Source organism: Geotrypetes seraphini, chromosome 9 (assembly GCF_902459505.1).
Source record: "Geotrypetes seraphini chromosome 9, aGeoSer1.1, whole genome shotgun sequence".
Taxonomy (NCBI): domain Eukaryota; kingdom Metazoa; phylum Chordata; class Amphibia; order Gymnophiona; family Dermophiidae; genus Geotrypetes; species Geotrypetes seraphini.
This window is the reverse complement of record NC_047092.1, coordinates 35,005,574-35,028,598: the sequence shown is the minus strand read 5'-3', so window position 1 is coordinate 35,028,598 and position 23,025 is coordinate 35,005,574. Positions and strand designations below refer to the sequence as shown.

Below are 23,025 nucleotides of genomic sequence, written 5' to 3'. Positions count from 1 at the left end.
TTCAGTACTGCTGCCACATGCCCCAGATGTTGCTCCCATGTCGCTGAGTGGATTACGATGTCGTCAATATATGCGTCCGCGTAATCATAGTGATCCCGGAGCACTTCGCGGACTAAGCGCTGGCAATTCGTAGCTGCCCCATGAAGGCCAAAAGGCATCCACCTAAACTGAAACAACCCTCTTGGGGTGCTGAACGCCGTTTTGGGTCGCACGGAGTCTGTGAGCGGGATCTGCCAGTATCCCTTTGTTAAATCTAATGTTGTTAGGAATTGGGCTTGCCCCAGCCTATCTAGTAGCTTGTCTATCCTTGGCATAGGGAAGGCATCGAACTGGGACACCTCATTCAATTGCCTAAAATCAATGCAGAACCTTGGTGTACCGTCAGCCTTGGGGACTATCATGATAGGACTACACCAAGAACTCTGCGAAGGCTCTATTACTCCTAGGTCCAGCATTTCCTGGACCAGTTCCTGCACTGCTTTTTTCTTTTCTTCTGACAGCCTGTAGGGTCAGACCCGTACCACCTTACCCGGATTTGTTGTAATATCATGAGTCACTAAGTCTGTTGTCCCCGGTAGTGGTGAAAAGACATCCCCAAACTGCTCGATGAGTGCCTGCTGATACTTGCTGATACTGCCCTTGGGAAAGATCAGTCCCTTTGTTCACCTCCCCTTGTATCTCAAATTCTGTCACTTGGGGCCCTAAATCTTCCTCCGGTCCCCGCTGAGCCAGCAGAGCAATGCCATCCCTGTCCTTCCAGGGTTTAAGTAGATTAATGTGGTACGTCTGGATGCGGCCTTTATTATCCCTTACTCGATAATCCACATCCCCCACTTTATCCGTAATCCTAAATGGGCCCTTCCACTGAGCCAAGAACTTATGCGTATCTGTGGGAATTAGCACCAATACCTGGTCTCCCACCTTTAACTGACGTGACTTCGCCTTCCTATCGTAATAGGCCTTTTGCCGCTGTTGACTCCACTCCCACTTTTCCTTGGCCTGGCTAAGAGCTTGTTTCAAACCCTCCTTAAGTCGTGCCAGATAAGAGATGATGTTACTACCAGCTTCTTCTGGAAAATTCCATCCATCTCTAAGCATGTCCAACACTCCTCTCGGCGGGCGCCCAAACAACAGCTCGTAAGGGCTTACCCCTAGAGAGTCCTGTACTTTCTCCCGGGCTGCAAAGAGGGCGTAGGGCACTAGCAAATCCCAGTCTTTCGGCTCCTTTCCAACCCCTTTCTTCAACATCTGTTTGAGGGTCTGGTTAAACCGCTCTACCATCCCATTGGCCTGGGGGTGGTAAGCCGAGGTTTTGATGTGCCTCACTCAAAATCCTTCCCAGAACATCCTCATTCCTGCTGACAGGAAATTGCTCCCCTGATCCGTAAGGACCTCTCTGGGAAACCCCACCATGCAAAATAGTCCCAGCAGTTCTTTCATGATAGCGGTGGATGTGGCCTTCCTAATGGGAAAAGCCCAGGGGAACCGTGTAGCCACATCCATGACCACCAAGATGAAACTGTTCACCCTAGAGGTCTTTTCTAAGGGGCCTATTATATCCATCGCTATGCGCCGTAATGGTTCCTCAATGACTGGGATAGGTATGAGAGGTGCCCTCGCTGGTCTAGCCAAGGAGAGCTTCTGACAGGTCGGGCAGGACTGGCAGAACTTTATCACTTCCTGTCTACTCCCTGGCCAGAAGAATCGTCTGTCAACCTGATTAAAGGTGGCCTCAGCCCCCTTGTGTCCTGACAGAGGATGGACTAAGCTCCTGAATCCCCGGGGCACTACCAATTTCTGTTCTCTATTCCCTGTGTGGCTTCCCGGCACTTCCTTATACAGTAGCCCTTGTTTTATAACCCACCGGGTTTCACCCTCTTGTCTACCGGCTGCTCGCTGCCACTCCTCCCTCAATGTGGGGGTCGGCTTTCTGTTCCGCCTTAAAAGTCGGGAAGGTTTCCATGACTTCCCTAGGCAACCAGGGTACTCCCCTGGTGTTGCCAGTTCGTGCCATCGCCTGACCTCTCCTTTGCTGTTGCTTCCTCCTCTGGGCGCGTGTCCCCCGTACTCCCCTCCCTTGGGGTCTCTGGAAGACTTCCCCTGTGAAAGGAAAGATCCTCCCCAACTCTGGTTCAGGCTCCCTCTTAGGCGGCCCTTGAGAACGGGTGTTCACCAGACACCGTTTGTTCCCCATAGCTTCTGGGAACCCCTGCCAATCACGACCCAATATAATTTCAAAGGGAGCTTCGGGGACTATCGCTAGGGGGGTTCTATATACCTTATCGTTATACCTGATAAGGGTAGACCGCACCGGGTATTGCCTACTGTCCCCGTGGACACACCTAATTTTAACCCTGTTCGTATTTTCCCCCGCACTTTCTCTAGGAAACACCTCTTTCCACAATTGGCGGGCCATCATGGACTGGTTCGCACCTGAGTCCAACAATGCTTCCACTTCATGTCCCCCTATGGCCATCGTTAGGAAGTACCCCCCTTGGGTCCCTACTTCCTCTTTACAGGCACCCCAAGCCACTCTGGGGCTTCCTGTTTCTTTACATGCCCACTGCCAATGTCCTTTTCCCCCACACTTAAAGCATCGAACCTCATTGGATGTAGTTCCTTTCCTCTGAGGTGCAATACCCTGGGCTCTGGGCACTCTATTCCCGCTAGGTGATATATCCCCAGATGTGTGTGTTGGGGCGGGTGTGGGTGGGTATGTTCTGTACACAGGCCTTACAATATCCACCCTACTTTGGACATCTACATATGCCTCTACCACCTGCAAGGTTTGTGTCAGATCATTCCTGAATTTTCGGAGGCATTGTTTCTAGAAATTGTTCCATTACTATTTCCGCAAACAGTGCCCCGGGGTCTGCTAACATAGGTTGCAACCACCTCTCCGCCATCTTGGTTAGGCATTGAAGCACCACCTTAGGCCTCTCTTTCTCGTGCCACTGCATGCCACGGAAAGCCTGCCTGTAGTGTTCTCTCGTAAACCCCAAAAAATCCAGAATGTGTGTTTTAATGGCATGATAATTATTGGCTTGTCCCGGAGGTAAAGTTTGGAACGCAGCCAATGATTCTCCTGCCAGACATGGTAACAGCCTAACAGCCCATTGATCCACCGGCCACCCTGCCGCCGTGGCAATACGCTCAAACGAGCTCAGAAAATCATCCGGGGCGTCTTTTGCTGTAATTTTACTCAGGTTAAGCATGTTAAGAGAGTTTTGTCCTACCGTGGGTTGGGCAGGCAAGCCCCCCATTACCGGATTTGCCGCTGGACCAGTCACTGAAGCTTGCAACAGCTGTCCCATGATGTGTGACTGTGTTTCCATCACTTTTACAAAGTCCTTATGGTGACACTCCGCTGCCTCTTGGCTGGCTTGCCACAGTCCTTGGTTGGTCTCCAGGACTCTCTTGAGCTCCTCGTCTGGCGCTGCCGTTCAGCCGCCACTGCTGCCAACGCCGCCGTCTCCATCTTGGACCTGCGGAAACTGGGAAAGAAAGCACACTATCCAAGTGCGATACTTTCCGGTATACTGCACAGAGTGTAATATGTACGACTACCTCCCCTTGGGAAGGCGGGAGTACATATGCAGTCGGTGTCAGGAACTGGAAAGCCTGAGGATGGAGGTCGACAGATTGAGGGTCAGGGTCCAGGAACTGGAGGGACTGCGCAACACAGAGGAGACGAGCTGGTCAACCGAGGACACAGACGGAGCAGGCCCCATTGTGGACCAGGTGAGGGACCTCGAGAGATTCATCGAGGAAGCCTATAGGAGGAAGGTGGAGGAACAGGACCAGCAGCTGCACAGACGGATGTCGGCAGACGAGACCCAGGATCCACAAGGCGACACCGGGGAAGGACCTAGCGGAGGAACCACGCAAGAGGAGGAGACCGTGACTCACCGGGACCCCGAGGGAGAGACACCGCACTACACCGAGGACACGGACCTGAGACAGAGGAGGTTGCTGAGGAAAGGGAAGTCTGCTATTGTGGTGGGAGACTCGATCTTGAGAGAGGTTGACAGTCACGTAGCTGGAGGAAGGGAGGACCGGCTGGTGACTTGTCTCCCAGGGGCCAAGACACGAGACGTCACTGATAGGATTGAGAGGATCCTGGACGGAGCAGAGACAGAGGAGACTGCGGTGATAATCCACGTCGGAACGAATGATGTGAGCCGGAGGAACTTCAGCATGGCCACACTGACTGACCAGTTCAGGGTCCTGGGACGAAAGCTGAAGAGGAGTACCCGGAGGATAGCATTCTCAGAGATCCTGCCTGTACCGAGAGCAGATGCAAAGAGGCAGGCAGTCCTCCAGGCTGTGAATGCATGGTTGAGGAGATGGTGCCAGGAGGAGGGCTTCCACTTTGTGAGGAACTGGACGTCCTTCTGGGGAAAGAGTAAGCTCTACCGGCGGGACGGCCTGCACCTGAGCACAGCGGGAACTAGACTACTGGCAGCCAATGTGAGGAAGGAGATCGAGAGGGCTTTAAACTGAGGAGAGGGGGAAAGCCGACAGCTGATCTGATGTTGACGCTTCGGACAACAGTATCCAGAACAGATGCTGAACGGGCTGATTGCAAGGAGGAAGTAGAGAGACCGATGGATCTTATGATCAGACAGTGAGGGAAACATCAGGTAAAGGGAGCTTGCTGGGAGGAGACTAAGGGGCATGGAGACACAAGGGGACTGGGTGGCACGAGGGCGAAAGCTGAGGGCAATATAGGGGTGCCACAAGGCGAGGGGGATCAAACGGAGGCTCAAGGGATGATAGCCCAGGAGGGGGCCGGTAGGGCTAGAAAACCCAGAGGAAAAGCGGGGAAGTGGGGTGGCGGGAATGTGGGGAAACCGAAAGCTACGAGGGTAAGGGCTGAGGGCAAAGCAGAAGCACAGGGAACAGGAGAACTGCCCGAAGTTCAAGGGGAGGTGGCCCAGGTAAATACAGAGGTGGAGGAAAAACGACGGGACCTGCGGTGCTTGTACGCAAATGCAAGAAGCCTCATGGCCAAGATGGGTGAACTAGAGGTCGTGACCAAGGGGGAAGACCTGGATATAATTGGAATTACAGAAACATGGTGGACAGAGGAGAATCAATGGGATGTGGCGCTGCCGGGGTACAAGCTCTACAGGAGGGACAGGACCCACAAGAAGGGGGGAGGCATAGCACTATATATAAAGGACTCTATCTACTCGGTCGGGATGGATATGGCAAAGAAGGCAGAGGGGCTGGAATCGCTATGGGTCAAATTGCCGGGAAACAAGGGTGCAGGCATAAAACTGGGGCTGTACTATCGCCCACCTGGTACGCCGGAAGGAGTCGGACACGACTTGGAAGCTGAACTGAGACAAGAATGCAGGACTGGAAGTGTAACAGTGATGGGGGACTTCAACTACCCGGGGATTGACTGGAGTATGGGTCACTCCAACTGCACTAGGGAAACAGGATTTGTAGTAGCTGTGAGGGACTGCTTCATGGAGCAACTAGTCAGGGAACCAACACGAGGGAGTGCTACTCTTGACCTCATCCTAAACGGATTAGGGGGGCCTGCAAGAGGGGAAGAAGTGGGAGGACCACTAGGCAACAGTGACCACAACGCGATCAGATTCACATTAGAAAGGGGGACACCCACAGTAAGGAGGACCGCAACAACTGCGCTCAACTTCAGGAAAGGGAACTATGTTGCTATGAGGGAAATGGTGGGGAGGAAGCTCAGAAACATCCTTAGGATGGAGACTGTAGGAAGCGCCTGGACCCTATTCAGGGACACCCTGCAGGAAGCACAAAGAATGTACGTCCCCAGTTTCAGGAAAGGCGGCAAGAACAATCGGTCAAAGGACCCGGTTTGGATCTCAACAGAAGTAAAGAGGGCAATAAATGACAAAAAAGTATCCTTCCGGAGATGGAAAAAAGGACCCAACGGAGGAAAATCTCCAGGCGCACAGGAAATGCCAAAAGGAATGCCACCGAGAGGTTAGAAAAGCAAAAGGGAAATACGAAGAGGGGCTGGCCAGGGAGACGAAAAACTTCAAGGCATTCTTCAGTTACGTAAAGGGGAAGCGACCAGTGAGAGAGGAGGTGGGGCCGTTGGACGATGGGGATAGGAAGGGAGTGATTAAGGAGGATAAAGAGGTAGCTGAGAGGTTGAACACGTTCTTCTCGTCGGTTTTCACGAGAGAAGACACATCTAATATACCGGACTCAGAGGAGCTCATGAGTGGGGAACAGGCTGAAAAATTGGAACACATAGAGGTAAGTAAGGAGGATGTCCTCAAAGAGATAGACAGGTTAAAGTGCAGCAAATCGCCGGGCCCAGACGGGATCCACCCAAGGGTTCTAAAGGAACTAAGACAAGAAATAGCGGGCACAATCCAGCATGTTTGCAACCTATCCTTGAAAACTGGAGAGGTACCAGAGGACTGGAAATTGGCGAATGTCACACCTATCTTCAAGAAGGGATCGAGGGGTGACCCCGGGAACTACAGGCCGGTGAGCCTGACTTCAATTATAGGGAAGATGGTGGAAGCTATGATCAAGGACAGTATTTGCGAGCACATCGAGGGAAATGGCCTACTGAGAACAAGCCAGCATGGATTCTGTAAGGGAAGGTCATGCTTAACGAACCTTCTGTACTTCTTTGAGGGAATAAGCAGTCGGGTGGACAATGGGGAACCTATAGACATCATTTACCTCGATTTTCAAAAGGCTTTCGACAAGGTGCCACATGAAAGGCTGCTTAGGAAGCTGTGGAACCACGGGGTGGGAGGGGATGTGCACAGATGGATCGAGCACTGGTTGTCGGGTAGACTGCAGAGGGTCGGAGTAAAGGGACAATATTCTGACTGGCGGGGAGTCACGAGCGGTGTGCCACAGGGATCGGTGCTGGGGCCTTTACTCTTCAACATATTTATCAATGACCTGGAAAAGGAGGCAAAGTGTGAGGTTATAAAATTTGCAGACTAAACTGTGCGGCAGAGTTAGGTCCAGGGAGGAGTGCGAGGACCTACAAAGGGACCTGGACAAACTGGAAGACTGGGCAAACAAATGGCAAATGCTTTAACGTGGAAAAATGCAAGGTCATGCATATAGGGAAAAAGAACCCATTGTTCAACTACAAATTGGGGGGGGGGCATTGTTGGGAGACAGCAGTCTTGAGAGAGACTTGGGTGTGATGGTGGATGAATCACTGAAGCCATCTGCACAGTGCGCAGCAGCCTCGAAAAAAGCCAACAGGATGCTGGGCATCATAAAGAGGGGCATAACAACCAGGACACGGGAAGTCATCATGCCATTGTATCGAGCGATGGTGCGTCCACATCTGGAATACTGCGTTCAATATTGGTCGCCGTACCTCAAGAAGGACATGGCGGTACTTGAGAGAGTCCAAAGGAGAGCAACGAAACTGGTAAGAGGGCTGGAACACTGCCCATACGCTGAGAGGTTGGATAGGCTGGGGCTCTTCTCTCTGGAAAAAAGGAGGCTCAGGGGAGATATGATAGAGACCTTCAAGATCATGAGGGGCATAGAGAGGGTGGATAGGGACAGATTCTTCAGGCTGAAGAGGACAACAGGTACGAGGGGGCATTCGGAGAAACTGAAGGGAGATAAGTTCAAAACAAATGCAAGGAAGTTTTTTATCACGCAAAGGGTCGTGGACACTTGGAATGCGCTACCGGAGGAAGTGATCAGGCAGAGTACGTTACAGGGATTCAAACAGGGATTGGACGAATTCCTGAGGGATAAAGGGATCGTGGGATACTGAGGGAGGAGCTGGGATGTAACACAAGTATAGAAAGCTAACCAGGTAATAAGTATAGAAACCCAACCAGGTCATGCATGCGCAAGACCAGAGGGTTAGGACTTCGATGGGAAGATAGGACTTCAATGAGAAACCAAGGTGGCAAGGGAGCCCCTTCTGGTGATTCAGACAGGTCGTGACCTGTTTGGGCCGCCGCGGGAGCGGACTGCCGGGCAGGATGGACCTATGGTCTGACCCGGCGGAGGCACTGCTTATGTTCTTATGTTCTTAATTAACTTATCTTCCCAGTACCACCCTCGCCAGACCCTGCGTCTTATGCGCTTACCGCGGTACTGACGAGTCTACTCCTGCGTGTTCCTTAACAGGGTGCACCGCCCTTCTTCCAGAACCTCCTGGTTCCCTCTGGTTCCTCAGGAACTCCCGGCACCGTCTGTGTCCTGGCTCCTTTGCTGGAACACTGCTGTCGGTTGCCTGCCTGTGGAATCCTCCGCAGTTGAGTGCGCTCCTTCACCGGATCCAGACGCTGTCGTGCTGAAAAGGTTCTCCAGAATGGCATCCAGTTAATTAGATCACCACATTCACATTGTGCTTGTCAAAACACACTTTTCCTCCAGGAACTTAACACAAAATTCCTCCAGGAATTTGACCAAAAGTATACAAAAAAAAAAATTTTCCGGGGTGCGGTATCCTTCTCCCAACTTTGAAAGGGATTGTATCCCACTCTGATACCACTCTGTGACACCCACGCTCTCTGAGAACACCTTGAGCCGTCGGATAGTGATATGAAGCTTGCTACTGGCGTGGTCCCTTTAGAATTAGGGTCACCTTTCAAGTTGGTAGTCGCTGGCAAATGCCCCACTAAGCTTATTCTCCAAGGGTTTTGGAAAAAATCACACTTTGTCAGAATGGCCTTGGTGAAAACATAAACTTTTATTCGGCCACCGGCCGTAGAATTATTGTGCCACTCCAGGTTTTCCTGGTAGCATGAATCATCATACAAAACAACTGAAAAAGTTCATTTCATTCCTGGTCACCAAGCAAGCAGCTCTGGACTTGATTGGTAAAACACATACAGTCCTTAATATGTCATGAGGCTAGGCAATGAAACAGTTAACACACATAACTTTCTCCTGTAGCTTTAACAGAAGAGGCATTCCTGTTCGTGACTGAGGAATATGTTGTGCTGTCCTGCAGTGCATTCACTCTCTCTAGCTGGGTTGAACTTTCTCCCTAGTCCCGAGCAGGCTTTTCCCTGAGAGGGTTAATTTCACTCTTCCTATGAGGCAGGCAGACTAATTGAATTAGTTAGTTGCTATGGCACTATCCTTACAGCTGGGCACTTTCACGGAGTGTGGAAGTCAGGAAATTCTGTGCTTTAAAACTAGCCAGCATTACAGTCTGGCATTTGGTTCAGCTGTGCACATAACCTGCAGAGGAGATTACTGTATCCTTTCCACACTTCAGCAAAACAGCATGTGAAATTGCAGTACAGGATTATTTCCCTAGTAACTCCCACAGAGCAAGCAGAGAAATACAGCCAAAACAAAACCTCTGTTCACAGACCTTTCCCAGGATATTCAGTTTTCCATTTCTTCTGAACAGCTTTCCTGTATAGCCCCACTTTCTTCCAATACCATGGGCTCTGGGGAAAGGAATTCGGTGGCCAAATTACCAGCCTGTTCCTCAGTCATTTCCCAGTCAGTGCTGAGGAACTGCTCGGCCCCGTCCTGCCTTTGTTCTGCTGCCAAGCCTCGTTCTGCTCCTCCTCCTTCCTCCCTCTGCTCTCTAACAAGCCTGGCTTTAAGCTGAGGGAAAGAACCACTCCCCCTTGGCTTTGGATGGGGGAAGGGAATTCCTTCCTCAGCCCATGCCGTTTCTCTGAGGGGAAACTGCATGTGAGCTTTCTGCCTTACAGGCAATGGACAATAGCAAGGCAGCTTCTTCCTGCCTGGCTTTGGGACTGCTTCAGGTAAGTCTAAGCCTTCCTGTTCTATTTCCATTTCATTGTCACTCACCAGGTAGTCAGCTAATTTATTGTCCTGGGCACTGACCTGGTCAGCCCTTCTGCACTGGGGTTTATATACTTTCCTTCCTTTCCCTGTGGCAAAACCTTGGGAAAGACGTCCGTTTGTCACAAAGGTCAGCGTTTCTCATTTCTGTTTCCAGTTCTAGTATTTTGTTGCCTAAGCTATGGGCATTAGCTTACATGGCTGCCCATTCTTTCTTTTGTTGTGGAGTGTTTCTTGTAGAGATAGTTTGTCCCCTTCAGTCGTGCCTTTGTCACCCCTTCTGATGCCTAGGTCTCCTTCAGCGTCTAAGCGATTTCTCCCCCCTGACGTCCTGTCTATACGAGTTTTCCCCACTGGCTCCAAGAAGGAGACTCCGTCTTTTCCTTTGTCCCTCATTCCACCGACTTTATTGTCTAAGTGATTTCTCCCCCCTAATGTCCTGTCCATGCGAGTTTTCTGCACTGGCTCCAAGAAGGAGACTCCGTCTTTTCCTTTGTCCCTCATTCTACAGACTTTATTGCTTACCCCAGATACTAAGTCCTTGTCTTTCACTTTTCCTTCTTCCCTCCCTCCATCTCCTTTAGTATTGGCGGGGTTTCTTGCCTCCGAGTTACTTTCCCAGCTTGTGTGAGTGTGCGTCCCCTCCCTGGCTCACCTAGTTTAAAACTTTATGAAGTAGATGAGCCAGGCGTCGTCCCAGGACATTCTTCCCTCTTCTGGTCAGGTGTAGGCCATCAGGCCCCTGCAGACCTTGAAGTGCCCCTCCGTGGTACAGGAATCCAAAGTTCATCTCCCTGCACCAACCCCTTAGCCACTCGTTAGTCCTCTTGATCCGTTCCTCTCTGGCTCTCCCCTTGTCTCTCACTGGTAGGATGGAGGAAAAGACCACTTGCGCTTTCATTAGCTTCAGTTTTTCTCCTAGGGCTCTGAAGTCTTCCTGTATCTGCTCCGGGGAGTTCCTGGCCGTGTCATTTGTCCCAACGTGGATGAGGAGCAGTGGCGTACCTAGGGTATGTGGCACCCGGGGCCCATCATTTTTTGACACCCCCCCCCCCCCCTCATGTAAAATTTTTTTTTTTTTTTTTTTTTGCAATAACCATGAAATGGAATAAATGGTCAGAATAGAAACAGGCAGTGAAAATTTTCTTTTTTTTTTTTTTTTTTTTTCCAAAGTATTTTTATTGAGAATGGCAAAAGGTCCAGACAAGCAACCATGGTCTGTACAGAAACTTATACATTATCAAAAAGAACACAGAATGAGAGTAACAGCAACAACAAGCATGAACAAGCCTCTCCCAAGAGAAAATTGCCAATGAGAGGCATAGCAATACACAACAAAAGGCCAAAACTTGGGGCAAGCAAACAAATCCCACCCCAGAACCCACAAGAATAATAAGCCGGACTAGACCCTCAGCCATATTTTATAATGAAAAAAACCCCCACAAGCAACAACACCCAGACCGCTCACCAGACACACCAATCCGCACAACAAGCACCCAAGAAACACCCAGCCACCACCCAGACAAAACTACCAGACACACCTACCCCACCAGGCCCAGACCCAACCCCCCCTCCCCAGAGAGTGCAAGCGCAAAGTGGACCGTGAAAAGGGCAGCTGCAGAAGTGGAAAGCCCCAGATAAGTAGGTTAGCTAAAGAAAGCCCACAGATAGAAGAAATCAGGATAACAGAAGTTCCAACAAATGCTCCCACAGAAAATTTTCTTTTATTGAACCTCATTTATGTAACCATTATTCCAAACATAACATAACATAAATTATGTCTGAATTGTCATGACATCAGAAGTACATATGGAGTAGTTGCAGGTGATGCTTGGGACAGTTCTGATTATGTTAGTTTGGTTTTATGTGTTTTTTTAATAGAAGGGTTTTTATTTCTTTTTTTAAGGTTTTGTAGTTTGTGGTCGAGGTCAATAGGTTGTAGAGTTGGGGGTCAAGTGTTGCAGCTCGAATGGCTAGGAGGTTGTCGAACAGTTTTTTTTCTTTTGACGTTTTTGGTTGGAGGGTGTGTGAATGGTGCGTGAGTTCTCCTATGTCTGTTTGAAGTGGATTGAATTATTTAGCTGAAGAAATTAGTTACCCCCCCCCATTCCACACACATTAATTCTCTTCCATTTTTGTTCCCATTATAAAAAAACACTGATAAGTTCCCAGGAAAAAAATACATTAAAATAAGAAGTGAAAACAAAGGCCCCTACAGATGAGAACATAACATAAGAATAGCCTAACTGGGTCACACCAATGGTCCATCATGCCCAGTAGCCCATTCTCATGGTAGCCAATAGTGCTGCCCGATTCAGAGAAAAATATTTCATTCGATCCGATTCACCCTGTTGAATCGATTTTTCGATTAGATTCACTGTTAATGACACCGCTTTTTAAGTTTAAACAAAGTATAACAATAAATTTCACAACAACAATAAATTTCACAAAGTACTTAAAAAAAAAAAAATCACATTTTTCCATTAAAGCAGTTCTGGAGACATTTGCTTGAACAGTCTTTTTTCCCAGTCCATAAGCAAGCAATATGAAAAAGATTTCCTTAATTATCTACTCAAACATTTTTGCTATTTACTTTCATTGTACCTATACTATTATTCAGTAGAAAAAATGGACTTAACTGTGCAGGAAATGAATCTCCTCATACACCCACCATATAGTGCAAAAATGTGCAAAGGTCTGTTTTTTTCTTTCGATCACTACATAGCCTAATGCCACACAAGCAGCGCTGTTACAAACATATTCTGAAGGTCAATGCTAAGGTTGACAAAGTTTCCTTCCTTGGACCAGAAGGAGATACTGACAAACCACTGGAAGAGATTCTAAAACAACTACCCAGAAATAACACCCAAAGACCCACTCAGTGTGTGAACCAGTTGAGTGGAGTGGACTAACTGGGGGTGGAAATGGGCCCAGAGTTTGCTCAGCAGAATTTCCCAGACTACCTCTTCCTCTCAACACACTGACATGCTACCACCACCACCAACACTAGGAACACCTCACCGAGTATGCCAGCAATGCTTATAAACTTTATAAAACACATTATTATATTTTCTTATAAAGCATATATTTTAACTGAACTCAGCCTTGCCATTCACAAAAATAGAAAAGTTCCCATTTCAAGCTGTCTCATGTACACTTTTCAAATCTAACATATTGTAATCACAAAACAGAAAATAAAATTATTTTTTCTACCTTTTGTTCTCTGATCAATATTCAAATCTTGTTGGTCCCAGGCTCTTGTTGTCTTGCTTGCCAGGGTCTCCTTTCTCCGTGCTAACCATCCGTCTGCCATCTCTGTTCTCCCCTTCCGTTTCCCTTCCCTCTCCCGGAGATCTGGCATCTTTCCTTTTTTTTGTCTCCATCCACAGATTCACCTTTTCTCAACTCCCCACCACCCCAGGATCCACGATCTCTCCCTTTCTGTTCCCAACTATCCTCCTATCCAGTATCTCTATCCCCCCTCCACACCATCCCCTGTTTCCAAGTTCTCTCCCTTTCTGTTCCTTCCCTCCCTAAATCCCATTATGCACCATCTCTCTCCCACTCCTCTGTTTTTAGACCCATTATTTCTAACCCCCCAAGTCTGGCATATGCATGTATCTTTGAACCCCCCCTTCCCTCTCTCCCTCTGTGTACTTTTACACCAGGACCCCCCCTCCCCCGAAGGTCTGTCCCCCCTCCGAAGGGCTACACCCCACCCCTGAAGACCTGCACCCCCCGAAGGACTTTACCTCCCACCCGAAGGTCTGTCCCCCTCTGAAGGCCTAAACCCCACCCCTGAAGGACTGCACCCCCCCCCCGAAGGCCTGCACTCCCTTGAAGGTCTGCACCCCCCCGAAGGCCTGTCCCCCCCTTGAAGGCCTGTCCCACCCCCTTGTAGGCCTGTCCCCCCTTTAAGGCCTGCCTGCCTGCCTTTCCCCCCCTTGAAGGCCTGTCTCCCCCTTGAAGGCCTGCACCCCCCTTGAAGGCCTGCACCCCCCTTGAAGGCCTGCACCCCCCCTTGAAGGCCTGTCCCCCCCCTTGTAGGCCTGTCCCCCCCCCCTTGTAGGCCTGTCCCCCCCCTGAAGGCCTGCCTGCCTTTCCCCCCTTGAAGGCCTGCACCCCCCTTGAAGGCCTGCACCCCCCCTTGAAGGCCTGCACCCCCCCTTGAAGGCCTGTCCCCCCCCTTGTAGGCCTGTCCCCCCCCCTTGTAGGCCTGTCCCCCCCCCTTGTAGGCCTGTCCCCCCCTTGAAGGCCTGCCTGCCTTTCCCCCCTTGAAGGCCTGCACCCCCTTGAAGGTCTGCACCCCCCCAAAGGCCTACACCCCCCCCCGAAGGTCGGCCCCCCCCTGAAGGCCTGCCTGCCCCCCTTGAAGGCCTGCACCCCTTGAATGTCTGCACCCCCCCCCCCCCGAAGGCCTGTCCCCCCTTGAAGGCCTGCCTGCCTGCCTGTCACCCCCTCCCCCTTGAAAGCCTGCTTGCCTGCCCGCCCGCCCCACCCTGAAGGCCTGATGCCCCGACCCACCCCGAAGGACCGCTCGCCCCCCTGGCCTCCCCGCACCACCTATGAACAGCCGCAGCAGGATCGCGAAGTCAGCGTCGGGTACCAGCCCTAAGGGGGTGTTCCCGGCCTTGCCGTTCAGTCCCCCGCCACCCCCGAAGGACCGCTCGCCCCCCTGGCCTCCCCGCACCACCTATGAACAGCCGCAGCAGGATCGCGAAGTCAGCGTCAGCGATCCCTGCTGCTTCCTGCGCCACGGTCCCGCCCCTCCTCTGACGTCAGAGGAGGGGCGGGATCGCGTCGTAGGAAGCAGCGCAGGGATGCTGACGCTGACTTCGCGATCCTGCTGCGGCTGTTCATAGGTGGTGCGGGGAGGCCAGGGGGGCGAGCGGTCCTTCGGGGGTGGCGGGGGACTGAACGGCAAGGCCGGGAACACCCCCTTAGGGCTGGTACCCGGGGCGGCCCGCCCCCCCCCCCCCCCCCCCTAGGTACGCCACTGATGAGGAGCATTGGGTAGTGGTATTGGGGTTTGATTATTTTGCCTATGCAGGTATTCACATCCTGGATCTTGGCTCCTGGTAGACAGCAGACCTCTCTTGCTTGTAGATCAGGTCTACATACCGGTCCCTCAGTTCCCCGTAGCATAGAGTCACCAATGACGACTACTCTGCGCTTCTTGAGGGGGGTATTGTTTTGCAGTGGCGTACCTAGGGTATGTGGCACCTGGGGCCCATCATTTTTTGACACCCCCTCCACCCCCCTCCATATAAAAAATATTTTTTGTAATAACCATGAAACGGTATAAACGGTCAGAATAGAAATAGGGAGTGAAAATATTCTTTTATTGAACCTCATATATGTAACCATTATTCCAAACATAACATAACATAAATTATGTCTGAATTGTCATGACATCAGAAGTACGTATGGAGTAGTTGCAGGTGATGCTTGGGACAGTTCTGATTGTGTTAGTTCGGTTTTATGTGTTTTTTGAATAGAAGGGTTTTTATTTCTTTTTTGAAGGTTTTGTAGTTTGTGGTCAAGGTCAATAGGTTGTAGAGTTGGGGATCGAGTGTTAGGAGGTTGTCGAACAGTTTTTTTCTTTTGACGTTTTTGGTTGGAGGGTGTGTGAATGGTGTGCGAGTTCTCCTATATCTGGTTGAGGTGGATTTAATTATTTAGCTGAAGAAATTAGTTACCCCCCCCCCCATTCCACACACATTGATTCTCTTCCATTTTTGTTCCCATTATAAAAAAACACTGATAATTTCCCAGAAAAAAAATACATTAAAATAAGAAGTGAAACCAAAGGCCCCTACAGATGAGAACTTAACATAAGAATAGCCTAACTGGGTAAGACCAATGGACCATCATGTCCAGTAGCCCATTCTCATGGTAGCCAATCCAGGTCACTAGTACCTGGTCAAAACCCAAAGAGTAGCAACATTCCATGCTACCAATCCAGGGCAAGCAGACACTTCCCCATGTCTTAATAACAGACCATGGACTTTTCCTCCAGGAATTTGTCCAAATCTTTCTTAAAACCAGCTAAGCTATCTGCTTTTACCATAACTTCTGGCCACTTCATTTTTAAGCTTAGATCTTTCCTTCCAAACAGAGACCTTGCTAGATGTCAAATACAACACAAGGGAACTTCACACGGACTTAGCTGTGCAGGAAATGTGAATCTCCTCATACACCCACCTATAGTGCAAAAATGTGCAAAGGTCTGTTTTTTTTCTTTTGATCACTAGATAGCCTAATGCCACACAAGCAGCACTGTTACAAAAGGTCAATGCTAAGGTTAACAAAGTTTCCTTCCTTGGACCACAAGGAGATACTGACAAACCACTGGAAGAGATCCCAAAACAACTACCTAGGCACAATACCCAAAGACCCACTCAGTGTGTGAACTAGTTGAGTGGAGTGGACTAACTGGGGGGTGGAAATGGGCCCGGAGTTTGCTCAGGAGAATTTCCCAGACCACCTCTTCCTCTCAACACATTGACACACTGCCAGCACCACCACCACCACTAGGAACACCTCACTGGGTAGGCCAGCAATGCTTATAAACTTTATAAAACACATTATTATATTTTTTTATAAAGCACATATTTTAACTGAACTCTCTGACATCCTCAGCCTTTCCATTCACAAAAATAGAAAGAAGAAAAGTTCCCATTTCCTGCTGTCTCATGTCCCCGGCCTATACAATATTTTTCTTCTGCAGACCCTTCAAAAGTCTGACCAAATCCTCATTTCACTTGCATTATAAAGTACTGAGGATGCCATCTCTCCCCAATCCCAGGTCCTAAAGTCTGAGACAGTAGCGCAAACTGCCCGATTCAGGAAGAAAAATTTCGATTCAGCCTATTTAATTGGTTTTTCGATTCGATTTTCCTGCCCAGTTGGGTGATTTTTTCAAAAATCCTGGTGGGTTTTATAGCTTTTTCACCCCCTTTGGCTTCTCCTAACCACACTGGCGCTGTGGTATAAATAAAATAAAGAAACAAAAAGGACTTTTCCTCTCTCTGTTAAATCCTAGCTCATGTTTGCGGTCTAACACCAGCTCTGGCAGGATACACATTTCAAATCTGACATACTGTAATCACAAAACAGAAAATAAAATTAATTTTTCTACCTTTTGTTGTCTGGTTATTTTTCAAATCTTGTTGGTCCCAGGCTCTGGTTGTCTTCTGATAACTTGCTTGCCAGGGTCTCCTTCTTTCTTCATGCTAACCATCCTTCTGCATCTCTGTCCTCCCTTTCCATTTCCCTTCCCTCCCCAAGAAGTCTGGTATCTTTCCTTTTTTTCATCTCCCTCCACAGATCCACCTTTTCTTAACTACCCTTTCATCCGGCATCTCTCCCTCCTTCCCCAACACCCCAGGGCCCACCATCTCTCCCTTTCTTTTCCCAATTACCCTCCTATCCAGTATCTCTATCCCTCCTCCAAACCATCCTTTGTGTCCAATTTCTCTCCCTTTATGTTCCTTCCCTCCCTAAATCCCATGGTCCATCATCTCTCTCCCTCTCCTCTATTTTCAGACCCATTATTTCTTCCCCCCCAAAGTCTGGCATATGCACATCTCTTTGAACACCCCCTTCCCTCTGTGTACTTCTACACCAGGGTCCCCCCCCAAAGGCCTGTCCACCCGCTTGAAGGCCTGCACCCCCCCCCCCGAAGGCCTGCACCCCCTTGAAGACCTGTCCCCCCCCTTGAAGGCCTGTCCCACCCCCTTGTAGGCTTGTCCCCCCCTTAAAGGCCTGCCTGCCTGTCCCCCCCTTGAAGGCCTGCCTGCCTGTCCCCCCCTTGAAGGCCTGCCTGCCTGTCCCCCCCGAAAGCCTGTCTCCCCCCACGAAGGCATGCCCCCCCCTTTAAGGCCTGCACCCCCAGAAGGCCTGCACCCCCCCGAAGGCCTGCACCCCCTTAAAGGCCTGTCCCCCCCTTGAAGGCCTGTCCCACCCCCCTGTCCCCCCCTTAAAGGCCTGCCTGTCCCCCCCCTGAAAGCCTGTCTCCCCCCATGAAGGCTTGTCCCCCCCTTTAAGGCCTGCATCTCCCCCTGAAGGCTTGTCCCTCCCCTTGAAGGCCTGCACCCCCCCCCCCGAAGGCTGCACCCCTCAGAAGACCTGCACCCCTCCCCGAAGGCCTGGACCTCCTTGAAGGCCTGTCCCCCCCCTTGAAGGCCTGTCCCACCCCCTGTCCCCCCCTTAAAGGCCTGCCTGCCTGTCCCCCCTCCCCAAAAGCCTGTCTCCCCCCATGAAGGCTTGTCCCCCCCTTTAAGGCCTGCATCTCCCCCTGATGGCCTGCCTGCCCGCCCCACCCTGAAGGACCGCTCACCCCCCACCCCCCATCCAGACGTCTGGTTCTTCCCCTCTGGCCTCCCCGCACCATTTAGAGTAGAAGCAGCCTGCAGCAAGATCGCAATGTCAGCGATCTTGAGCTGCTTGTGCTGTCCTCCGCCGCGGACTCGCCCCCCTCCTCTGACATCAGTGGAGGGGGCAGGGCCGCGGCGGAGGACAGCATGAAGCAGCGCAAGATCGCTGACATCGCGATCTTGCTGCAGGCTGCTTCGGTACTGTTAATGGTGCGGGGAGGCCAGAGAAGAAGAACCAGACATTGGGGGGGGGGGGAGGGAACGGACGCCGGAGCACCCCCTCAGGGCTCGTACCCGGGGCGGACTTCCCCACCCCACCCCCCCCTTGGTACGCCACTGTTGTTTTGTTACTTCATGATTTGGGGATATCTGCTGGGTTTCCTAGATGTCTTCGTGAATGTTCTCTTGAGTTCTGCTGGCGGAACTTTCCTGTATGTCTTCCTGAATGTTTTCTTGAGTTCTGCTGGTGGGACTTTCCTGTAGGAGCTGATACCTGTTGCTCAGGGTAATTTGCGGAGTTGATGTAAGGTTGTTGTTGTGCTTGCTTGAAGATAATAAGTTGGACCGCCTTCTGTGTTTGCTTGCCGAAGTGATTTGTTGCCAGGTATCCTTGTCTCGAGACTCTTCTTCTTTACTTGCTGAAGTGACTAGTTGCCAGGTGTCCTCGTCTCTAGTCTCTTCTTGTATCCCTGCCGATGTTTCCAATGCTGTGGGCCTGACTTCTTGCCCTTGCTCAGAAACCTGGAATAGTTCTAGGAGGGCTCCATCGATGAAAGGCTCACTCTCTCGGATACTTCTTAGCCGCTGCACTTCTTCCCTCAGACTTGTCAGTTCTAGCAGGATGTCACCGGTGAGCTGTTGCTGGTCGTTCTCTTCCGTCTGCACAGAGACTGAAATCAGGTGGGGTTCAGCTTTGGTCTGTAAAGAGATCTCCGCTGTCCATCGGGGGTGGATTCTCCTCAGTTTGCACGGAGACTGTGGCCTTCATCTTGTTCTCTTCTGTAGCTGGGGGGTTGACAATAGAAGAGGTTATACTATTATTCCCAACAATAGAACCCCCCCCCCCCTTTTTATTTAGCAATAGGCTATACTTTATGAGTAATAGGTAACTTTTTTGTTTAGCAATAGGTTTTATAGTAAACAGTAGAAGAGGATATATTATTTTTCCTAACCAACAGATAACCCCCCTAAATAACAGATAACCCCCCCCCCCCTTTTTATTTTTAGCAATAGGCTATACTTTATGATTAATAGGTAACTTTTTGTTTAGCAATAGGTTTTATAATAAACAATAGAAGAGGTTATACTATTTTTCCTAAACAACAGATAACCCCTCCTTTATACTATTATTTCTAACAATACAATAGGTTATACTATAATTTCTAAACAACAGATAACCCCCCTACACACACACACACACACACATCCTTTTTTTTTTTTTTTGGCAATAGGCTATAGGTAATAGGTAGCAAAAGGCTATAGGTAATAGGTAACTTTATGTTAGCAATAGATAACAACAGATAATCCCCATACTTTTTTTTTTTTTTCGTTTAGCAATAGGCTATAGGTAATAGGTAACTTTATGTTAGCAATAGGTTTTATAATAATAATAAACAATACAATACAATGTCTCAGCTCGGTGTCGGTGGCTACGCAGAGCCTTTGTAGGTCTCCCTCTCTCCCTGGCAGTGTGGGCTGGCTCCCGCCACTGAAACTCACCGAAACTCGGTGAAACTTCCCCAACAAAAAGTCTCCTCTCCTGGCTGGGAAAGGGGAAGAGGTGGAGCGGTGCTCGTTTGAGCTGCGGGCAGGCCCGACAGTCTCCCTCTCTCCCCGGCGGAGTGGGCTGGCTCTCGCCGCTGAAACTCACCGAAACTCGGTGAATGAAACTTCCCCAACAAAAAGTCTCCTCTCCTGGCTGGGAAAGGGGAAGAGGTGGAGCGGTGCTCGTTTGAGCTGCGGGCAGGCCTGACGGTCTCCATTTCTCTCTGGTGGTGTAGGCTGGCTCCCGCCACTGAAACTCACCGAAACTCGGTGAAACTTTCCCAACAACAGCTGCTCTGTTTACGGATTTCCCTTTCCTGAAATCAGGTATCAAGTTCACCTGTGAGGCTAGTGCAGTCAGATTGCAGAGATCTTTATTTGCCTTATTTGTATAATGATTGGGGGGGGAAATACTATGTCTGACACACTTCCGAGCTTGTTGCATTTCTCAAAGTTATACTTTGTGCAGTCCCTGCTTTCTATTGTTGCATCAACCTCTTTACAACTACTTTACAAATTCATCAGTTCTTAAATCTTTAATCTCTGCTTTTTTAGCAATTCCAACTTCAGCTGCAACACAAGATAAATTATATTTACTTTTGACAGATTCTTTAAAAAGTTCCCAAATCTTGTCTATGGTATATCTTTTGATTCTAATCTTGTATATGGTATTTCTTTTGATTCTCATGGTCCTTTTCCTATATGACCAACATGACAGAATTGATCTCCAGTTGCTGATTTGTTTTCAACTAAAGCCCATCCCCCCACTTCCTATAGTTTCATCAACCACTTTACAAATTAATCAGTTGTTAAATATTTAATCTCTGCTTTTTTTGCAACAACAGATGTAACTGCAATAAAAGGTAAAACTTCAGATTCTTTATAAAGTTCCCAAATCTTGTATATGGTTTTACTTTTGTGAAGCACACCTAAGTGTTATTCTACTAATTCTTGTGTAACTTTCATAGCTTAGATCAGTGGTTCCCAACCCTGTCCTGGAGGAACACCAGGCCAATTGGGTTTTCAGGCTAGCCCTAATGAATATGCATGAAGCAAATTTGCATGCCTATCACTTCCATCATATGCAAATCTCTCTCATGCATATTCATTAGGGCTAGCCTGAAAACCCGATTGGCCTGGTGTTCCTCCAGGACAGGGTTGGGAATCACTGGCTTAGATCCACAAGGGAGGCATAGACAGGGAAGTGCATGGGCAGGACTTAGGCAGGGAGCCCACTTATGCAGATAGCGTAAAGCTGTGGTTCCCAACCCTGTCCTGGAGGACCCCCAGGCTAGTTGGGTTTTCAGGAAAGCCTTAATAAATTTGCATGAGCTAGATCTGCATATAATGGAGGTGTCAGGCATGGAAATGTGCTTCATGCATATTTATTAGGGCTATCCTGAAAACCTGACTGGCCTGGGAGTCCGTTGGGAACCACGGGCATACAGATTATTTGCAATTACACAGGCTTTTGCTGTATTAAGGTGCCTGCACTAATGCCAGCTCTAGGGCTGGTACAACAGTAGGCACTTAATGCTGTTATTCTGTAATGGAACCTAGGTACCTTAGGTGAAACAGAGGTGAAGTTGTGATGTACATGCTTATTTCATAAATTATATGAGTATGTGCATGTAGGGTAATTCTATAAGTGTACACATTTTTATAGGTGCATAGAGGGCACCCAATTGGCACATATTCTATATAGGAATGCAGGCAGCTACTTTCTTTGATAAAATACATGTGTAATCAGGTAGATCTATGCATATCTGCTTAAGCATGAGCACTTACACCAGCCATAGGGATAGCAAGTGTGCACTTAAGTAACATAGTAAATGATAGCAGACCTGAATGGTCCATTCAGTCTGTCCAATAGTTACACGCATTAAAAATTCATGTTTGAATTAAATTGACTATTTTTCTCTGATATTTCTGGGCCATAGACCTTAGAAGTCTGCCCAGTACTACTGTCCTTAGGTTCCAACTACTGGAGTTGTCATCAAAGCTTGTTCCAACCTATGCAAACCATTTCATCATTTGCGGGATTCAGACCGTGAAAGTCTGCCAGCGCCTTCCTCCTGTTAAAAATTGCTGGGGCTACCATAAAAGCACTCCTCGGCCCATCCTAAACTGAAATGCCATATAACAGGACACAGATCGTGCAAGTCTGCTCAGTGCTTACTTTGGTTCTTCAATTTATACCCCTCATTTTCTGATTAGAGATCCTTTGTGTTCATTCCACACTTTTTTTCCCTCCACCACCTCGGGAGGGCATTCCAGGCATCATACACATATAACTCTGGCTATGTGTATGCCCACTATGTAAGAAAAACAAACAAAACTGCAGACTGTGTATAAGATGCAGGCAAAAATTTATTTTACCAAAATTAAAATGCAAATAAGTAAAATAAAACCCTTTTACCAATCAAGGGACCCAACACGGTCCGTGTTTCGGACAAACCTTCGTCAGGGGTCCATGGTGAAAAAGGTTGGGACATACCATAAAAAATGAAGATAAGTAACAATGTGCCTGTATATTGTGTTCGCCAAGGATTACTGCAAAAAGTAAAGCGTCTCAAGGAAGCATAACATTAGCACCTGCAACTGAAAGCTAATCACCATCAATCAATAATCACACAACTCAGTTTTATTGGAATAAATATTTGGCCGCAGCTTTATTATCTATCTGAATATTATCTTCACTTACAATGCAATCTGTGTCCAAAAACCAACAAACCCCCAATGCATATTTCACACACCCCAAGGGAGCTATTCGGTGTCGAAACTAGCTCCAGTTAAGTCTTTAAATTTATAACATTCCCCCAAACATGACCCACGGTGACGCAAGGTCATGCTTCCCCTCCCCCCAAACATGATCCACGGTGACGCAAGGTCATGCTTCCCCTCGCAGCGGTATCGCATACGAGTGTCACATTTATTTATTTATTAACTGCTCATCTCCCAGATCCAACTGGGCCAAACCCCATTTTCCGCCCCACCCAAAGCTGCGACCACCTCCCCCCCAACCCCATAAGCTCCACCAAACCCACTCAAGTCGACATATAACATGTAAACCCCCCACCCCACCCCACAACACTGACACAAAACATAACAT

General features: G+C 49.0%; 1 protein-coding gene across 1 annotated transcript in view; it reads left to right on the top strand.

Moving 5' to 3' along the window:
• Positions 1-23,025, top strand: part of LOC117366337 (integumentary mucin B.1-like) — a 95,298-nt gene that overhangs the window by 9,312 nt on the left and 62,961 nt on the right. The window contains exon 3 of the mRNA XM_033957600.1: positions 20,759-20,776. The gene's annotated coding sequence lies outside the window, so the exon portion shown is untranslated. The remainder of the gene's footprint in view (positions 1-20,758; positions 20,777-23,025) is intronic.